At 30.5% G+C, this 8,103-nt stretch overlaps 2 non-coding genes across 2 annotated transcripts; both read right to left on the bottom strand.

Moving 5' to 3' along the window:
* Window positions 1–4,398: 4,398 nt before the first annotated feature.
* On the bottom strand, window positions 4,399–4,470 carry trnaw-cca (transfer RNA tryptophan (anticodon CCA)). The gene has a single exon. It is a non-coding gene; the product is annotated as a tRNA-Trp (tRNA).
* Window positions 4,471–6,428: 1,958 nt separating this feature from the next.
* trnaw-cca (transfer RNA tryptophan (anticodon CCA)) lies at window positions 6,429–6,500 on the bottom strand. Its single transcript has one exon. It is a non-coding gene; the product is annotated as a tRNA-Trp (tRNA).
* Window positions 6,501–8,103: the final 1,603 nt, after the last annotated feature.

Raw genomic sequence — 8,103 nt, 5'->3', positions numbered from 1 at the left:
GAAATACACATGAACAGTAATATATATATATATGTATATATATATATATATATATATAAAGTGATATGATTTTTCACAGTGTAAAATAAGAAATAAGCCACAGTACTCATTCTCCCATCATTCCCCTTTCTAGAGTATTAAGCAAGACGACTGTCTTCCCACCCAGAAACCTGGCAGAATTTTCTCCTTTATGGGATTTTTAAACCTGTGAAGAAATCTGACTTCCCTTTTCTTTGAATCTTTCTGTGTCTCCATGGTGTAGAAGCAGAGCAGACCCGCGGGCTGAACCACATACACCCCTATAGTGCAGCATTGAGGCACGTCTGACACCCTGCTGCTGGTTCCTTTATGCCAGGCTTCATGGCAGGATCCGGCCCAATCAAAACCCCAATCAAAACCCCTTCCTCTCAGCTCCTTCATATGCCACTCCTATAACCACCCAGCCGGAGTACAACACCTCCCAATAACAGCGCGACGCCCAGACAGACTCCTTACACAGCACCTGCACACACACACACAGGAAAGTGTGTTAATATTTTGGAAAGAGGGCATGAGAGAGACAAAGGGAGCAGATTTATCTGTGTGTGTTTGTGAGTTGTGGCCCCTTCAGAATTTGAGAATGCATGCACCAAAGTATATTTTAAATATATATTTCATGGTATATATTTGATGTAATGATAAATGAACATAAAGACCCTCACAAATTATTATTGTTGTTAATAATAATAGTAATCAAAAATAAAAATTACAATGCTTTCATTTTTGGTTTTTCTGTTTTTTTTTCTGTGCTGGTAAATGATAATAATAATAGTAGCATTATCGTTGTGTCCAAAATTATTGCATTTTTTATGGTTATACTGGATATTCAATGTTATTAAATAATATATATATATATATATATATATATATATATATATATATATATATATATATATATATATATAAATATTGAGATGGGGTAAAAAATTATCTCAATTAATTCTGATGGCTGAAATATGAAAATATTTCAAATATGTCAATTCAGATGGTGAAACTATTATTGTGTGTGCGTGCGTACATGTGCGTGTGTGTGTGTGCGTGCGTGTGTGTGTGTGTGTGTGTGTGTGTGCATGTGTGTGTGTGTGTGTGTAGGCTCTGGGATGTTCGGCTCGTAAACTGGAAGCTTTTCTGAAGAGAAATGTCAGTGTAGATTTAGATTGTGGTATAATGTTTATGATAATACTAATTATTGTAATGCAGACAGAGGTTTAGTTCATCACCAGCAGGAATATTTCCAACTTTGACTTTCCTTCCTGGAAGAAAAATAATTAATTAAAACGTTATTATTAAATTATTTAAAAAATATTAATTTTATCATTAAATTCTCGCAATGATCTGCTGCACTCGTTGCAGCTATGATTTAAATAAATGTAGCTATATTTTACTCCTCAACTTTTTTTTTTTTTAAATATGGCCACTTTGAATTGAAAATGTGGTATAATTTATGTCACTCATGCATTTGTAAATGAATGTGATGAGACGTGAACATCTAGCATTTTTGGTTTATTAGACATAAAAAACAAAGTGTGCATATTTGAAAATGAGGACACATCAATGCACTGTCTGCATGAATGCGTATGAGAGTAACCCACTGACCCAATAACCCAGAATGAAATGATTTAACACTTGTTTAGACTTCTGATAATGTGGCAACCTGATAACTACAGTTCATTCAAACAAGACAGCTGACCCCAAAACTGATGCATATGCATGTTTAATTATTCCCAGATGCATTAACATTCCTGACACATTTGCTATAATTAAATGCCATGCATTGGTTTGATAATGAATAAGCGTCGCATAATGGCCTTTGAAACTTTGCTTATTATATTTATTGCAGACCAAAGTTATTTCAGTATCACTGATATTTGCAATATTTTGCTAGTAAATTTCACAGATAATTACAAAGAAATGAAAGTTGATGATTGCATTGACTTAAACATGAAATTTTAAAACCTGAAAAGACTGAAATAGCCTAGAATTTTCATGTAAAACTTTTTTTATAACAATGAAAAATCATTTTAAATTTAAGGTTTCAATATTTACATTAGATTTAACTTTTCTATTTTCATATGAATTATAGTTCATTTATTTTTATTTTATTATTATTAATTTTTTTATGTCAAATTAGTTTTTATTAGCTACATTTTATTTGGTTAAGTGTTAGTTTATTTATAGTTATTGTACTACTTAAACTAAATGAAAAAGGCAATTGTTGGCAACTACCTGAAATAAAATCAGTTTAATATTCAGTAAATGTTTATTTTATTTTAAGTAATTTCTTTTATAGCTTTAGTTTTAGTTAATGATAGGATAGAACTGAGTTGCTGTAATATTTACTGCATCTTATTTATAATTGGTGATTTCATATTAAAAATTGTATATATTTATATAAACGGTACACAGGTAGACTGCCTGTATTAAAATATACATGTAATTTGCTACTTTTTATTTGTAACTTCTATCAAAGCCAGTAATTTCTTTTTCAGCCGGTAATTACTTTTCCCAAAGCTAGATTGACCGTTAGCTTCTTTTAATGATGAGTGACATATCTTGGCTGTGTACAACTCTTCCCAACTCTTACAGTTTGGTACTGATGTGAGCTTTCTGCAGTGTGTATATCACTGATGTGATAGTGATGCTCCTGATGATGAGACATCAGCGCTTTCCTCTCGTCTGAGGACTGGAGGGAAACACTTTTACAATGTTCATGATAGCCGATCAAACCAAGACCATTTCTACTGAATCATCCATCCTTTCTATCCTTTTAGATGAACTTCTTTTCTTTATTCATTTGTCAGCTCAGGATTTATTTGTGATTTATGACTTTATTGATCATTTATCGCTCGTGAATTGAGTTGAGGTTTCATGATTGTGCCAGACTGCCAGTCTTTTCTAAAAATATAAATACGCAGAACTTCACAAGTACAGAGGTGAGATGTAGTGTGTGTGTGTGTGTGTGTGTGTGTGTGTGTTTGGTATGTATTTGGCTGTCATTGAGCTGTCATTACTGAAACAGAACAGCTATCTGACAGCACATAAATCCTTCATGCATGTGTGTGTGTGTGTGTGTGTGTGTGTGTGTGTTTGTGTTTGTGTGCAAAAGTGTTGAATGGCCAAAGGGATACAATGTCTCAAAGACAAAATGACCTTCTCTAACTTACTTAATGTGTGTGTCGGTGTGTGTGTGTGTGTGTACAGTGACAGTAAGTGAAACAAGAATTTATCTTTATTCCTGCATTAATATGACCCAAATATTAAATAATAAAAAGTTCACATATTCAAACATTATTTAAAAATACTTATTGAGCGACATTGAAATATGCTGTTTTATATTCACTATTTTGTTTACTGAACAAAGCATGGGATCAAAACAGAATAACAATTGATTTGAGGATGAGCATGTATAGGATTAAGTGTGAAATACTGGGTCTTCCTAAAAGTGTATAAATCACGGCATTAAATGCATGTGCCAAAAACAAGATCACTATGTTCAGAATGAAACGCTGGTTGATTAATATACAACGTACTGCCTCCAGCTGCTTACATTGTCCTATAACAAATGTGTTGAGTGAGTAGGAGATACTCCAGGTATTTTATGCATGCACACATTCACATAGGCTACGTATAATATTCTATATACTGTAGAAATAATAGTAGTAATATGGTAGTAGGCTATTCTGCTATCTGAAAAAAAAGTAGGGCTGCATGATTATTTAGTTAATGAAAACAAAATATTGATATAACTTGTTGCAATTTAATTAAAGAAATACATGCACTGTGTATGTTAAGAGTGAAGTGCTTCAGCTCACCGTCTGCTATATTAGCTTTCTAATTTACAGTTGTAATGTATTTTTATTATTATTATTATTTATTAGCATTATCTTAATTTTCCATTTTATAGTGAAATATCGCAATAGAGTATAAAATACGTATAAAATATAAAACAATAATATATTACTATGTAATAATAGTAATAATTATAGAAAATTTTTTTCATATTTTTTTTATTTTTTATAATATAATTTTATTTTATTTTATTAAATAAATTTAGGATTTTATTTATATTATATAATTATTTTTAATACTAAAAATAATAAAATTAAGTAATAATAATAACTTATTATTATAATTTAATTTGTACAATTTTATTTCTTAATAATAACTATTATTATTATTATTATTTTAACTATTTATTATTATTAATAATTTTGCTATTATTATGTAATATTTCCAAGACTTGCAGCATTGTTATATGAAGGGAAGATTTGTTCTTTTAGGTTACATATTTACTTTTTCTGCAGTTTAGTAGCCATTATAAATAATTGAGTTTGGATTTAACCATGAAGAGGAAACATTTGACCCCGACGTGATTCGAACACGCAACCTTCTGATCTGGAGTCAGACGCGCTACCGTTGCGCCACGAGGTCTATACTTCATAAACAGGAATTATCCAATAGGATTTAATACCGCTATTTCTGTCTATTATGGTTTATTACAGTAACATTTATAAAATCAGAAATGAAATTCTCAAAATTACTTGTACAACCTCCACATCATCTAGTCATACACATCATAAAACCAGTTTCTCGTTCTTTTGAATTGCGATTGCTTTTGTATATTTATGCAATTGATTATGTACATTTAACTGAGGTTTCCATTATCAGTTGCTAATGTCATGTCACTCAAAATGTATTGTGCAGTTTTCTAAGCTTGCAATAGTCTTACCCCTCAAAACATCTAGTCTTTAGTTCATGTTTGATAGTTCATAGTTCATCTTGTTGTCATAAACTGCCAAGCACACTTTTTATTTTTATTTTTACAATTTGTTATACGACTTTTTGTCAATTTGGCATGAATTGTGCAAGTGAATCTTTACTAATGAAGATAATGTATAATTCAATGGTAAACCAATGATAAACCATTTCTCTGAAATAGCTTCATCTCATGAATCTTCAGTTGGAAAGCTTATACTGTAAATCAGAGGACAACACAAGAGTTACAAAATCTGACAATGGACTTATTTTCATCTTATTTTCATCTTTGTGCCCATATTTCTTTTTCCATTTCTATATCACAGTGACATTGTAAAGGTTTTTTATTTATTTTTTATTTATTTTATTTTTATTTTTTGACCACTGGTAAAAGTGTAACTGGGAATTCTATCCAGTCTCTTTCAGTCAATATCCCACATACAGTAATATGTAAATATGTACTTTTGAAAGGGATTTGTGGCATAAGCATATGGCATACTGTTCAATACAGTAACTGTCATCATGACAGTGTCATGTCTCCAGTTTACATCTGGTAATACTAACAAAGCACACTCTTATAATGACAACATGACTAAGCATTTGTTTGTGAACAACGACACAGGGACGTTTCATTCTGATGTCACTCATATGTTCAATGACAGAAATACTTGCTTTTGAGAGATGATAAAGGTTTTGTATGAGTAAGTTACAGGCTTTAGCAGCTAATCTATTGTGTGGTGCTGTTTGTACAAATTGTTTTGTGAAATGCTTCTCTGTCTACTTCTGTGCAAATGACAGAGAAACGCTGTTAAATTATCAAACCTCAGGACGCCGATGACGATGCATTTCAGGTTGATAGGAGGTTCATTAATAGTAGCCTAAGTGAAGCTGGTGCATTTATTGTGCCGCAGCGCCATCTACCTGTAATCAATTCATGTGCTTGAATGTTCAAACATTGTAAATTAAAAATACAAAAGTAATATATTATGAGAGAAATTAAAAATCCCATATATATATATATATATAAAACCCTAACCCTAACACACACACACACACATATATATATATATATATATATATATATATATATATATTATATATATATATATATATATATATATATATATATATATATATAAATATATATATATATATATATATATATATATATATATATATCCATTATAAATGTAAAAAAAAATATGAATACAATTATTACCATTATCGTTAATATCAATAAAAATGAATGTTATAAGCTATACTAATTAACAAAATTATTATTATTGAAATAATATAGGTTTTTAGTAAATTACACTCACATGTATCTCGCTCTGTCAAAGATCAACTACTGTAAATTTTAGAAATATTTTAGATTAATAATTTTTTATACACGCACGCACTCGCACGCACGCACATATAATGAATTAAAATGTAACAATTTTCTCACAAAATCCCGCATTGTCATGTTTAATTTCTATTCTATTTGAATTATTATTTATTAGCAAGGGAAAGCAGGGGAAATCTAGCTCAGTTATTAATGTCCTACTTACATCTATGTGCATTTCATTATCTTACTTGGGATATAATGTGAGCTGTTAATTTGAGCAAAAGATTGGAGTATAAAAACGTATATTTGACCCCGACGTGATTTGAACACGCAACCTTCTGATCTGGAGTCAGACGCGCTACCGTTGCGCCACGAGGTCCTGTGGTCAGAGACTGGATTTACCGGTTTCAACTATAAGCAATTCAGATACATATTGGAAATATTGCACAAATTTTTGTGCATGTTTGGACTTTAGGACTGCACAATGTTGGCCAAACATTTTATGATTATGTAACAATATGGCTTATTAATAATAATAATAATAATGATGATGTCAAAAATAATTATTTAGTAATATCTGTTTTTATATAGTAATAGTAATAAAAATAATAAATAATGACAATAATGCAATTATCGTTGTAATTAAGTAATTTTTAGATTTTTATTAAATTATAATAAAAAATAACACAAAATTATAATATTTGTATATTTTACCATTGTCCCAGATATGCAATATTAAACGGCGGAATTAAATAAATCACATTTTTGAAAATGTTAAGAGTGAACAGGCTTTATTTATTTTATTTGTTTATAGTGGAAAATATTTTGTATCACATTGTAAATAAATATGATTTGCACCATGACCAACAATCTTGCAACTAAACTGAAATTTTTTTTTTTTAAAACATACTAGGTAAAAATCACTAACATAATGTTTTTATTAATGCCTAAAAAATATGCATAAATTATGCTTAATAGAATAATATTTTAAATATTAATATTTTGTTCAAATAATAAATAAATAAATACATACATACATGAGTGAGTGAGTGAATGGACATCAATGCATTAATATCTGTTTTTAATAAATGTTGATATTTTCTAGTAAATGTTGACATTTTAAAACATTGTCCCATAGATTGAAATGTAGGAATCACAAAACACTTCAAATAAGTAGTATAAACACAGTGAGCATTTAATAATAATAAAAAAAGAATAAATAACAATTATAAAATTAAAAATAAATAAGCATTGATATTTAATAATTGCATGTTGATGTACTCCAAGTCATGCATGTAACTGAAATAAATGCAACAACCACAGGTCACACGTTGCAACTCAATTTGTGGATTGTCGCTCAGATCCACATGGTGTGTACAAGAGAACAGAACGAGATACTTAAGATCGTCTCTCTTCACTCGTCCTGCAGTCAGGAGTCGACGAACACAGATCCCCCAAACACACAGCAGATATGGGATGAGACTCTATTAATAAAATCAACATGAGCCTGGCAATATGAGTGGAGTATCAAACTCTCAGGGGCTTATAGAGGAATGAAGCAGCAAAAGCCAACTCAGTAATTAAAGATCAGTTCATTAGGATCTAAACTAAGTCCCTGCATCCAACAAGCCAACATTCACATGTCCTCTATATACTCTATTATACAGTATATTACGCTACTCTTATTTTGTAAATATTAACATGAATGTGTGTGTATGTGTGTGTGTACAGATGCTCGAGTAAAAATAAACACATAAAAGCACAAAAATAACATAGCCAAAAGGACGGATGGAGACAAACAGAGAAAAGCTCTGATGTGCTTGTGAGGAAAGGGTGTTGAGATTGTGGTATCGTGGTATTCTGTTAAGCTGGTGTAAAACTCTCTGTAAAATAACAACACCTTAACACGTCTGTCAGCAAACACTCGTGTCCGGCTCGCTCTCCATCCCTCCAAACTTTGTTCTTCGACTCTGAGAATCCAG

The sequence above is a fragment of the Carassius auratus genome, unplaced genomic scaffold (genome assembly GCF_003368295.1).
Source record: "Carassius auratus strain Wakin unplaced genomic scaffold, ASM336829v1 scaf_tig00214714_1_2670353, whole genome shotgun sequence".
Lineage (NCBI taxonomy): Eukaryota > Metazoa > Chordata > Actinopteri > Cypriniformes > Cyprinidae > Carassius > Carassius auratus.
This window is presented reverse-complemented; position numbering and strand designations above follow the sequence as displayed.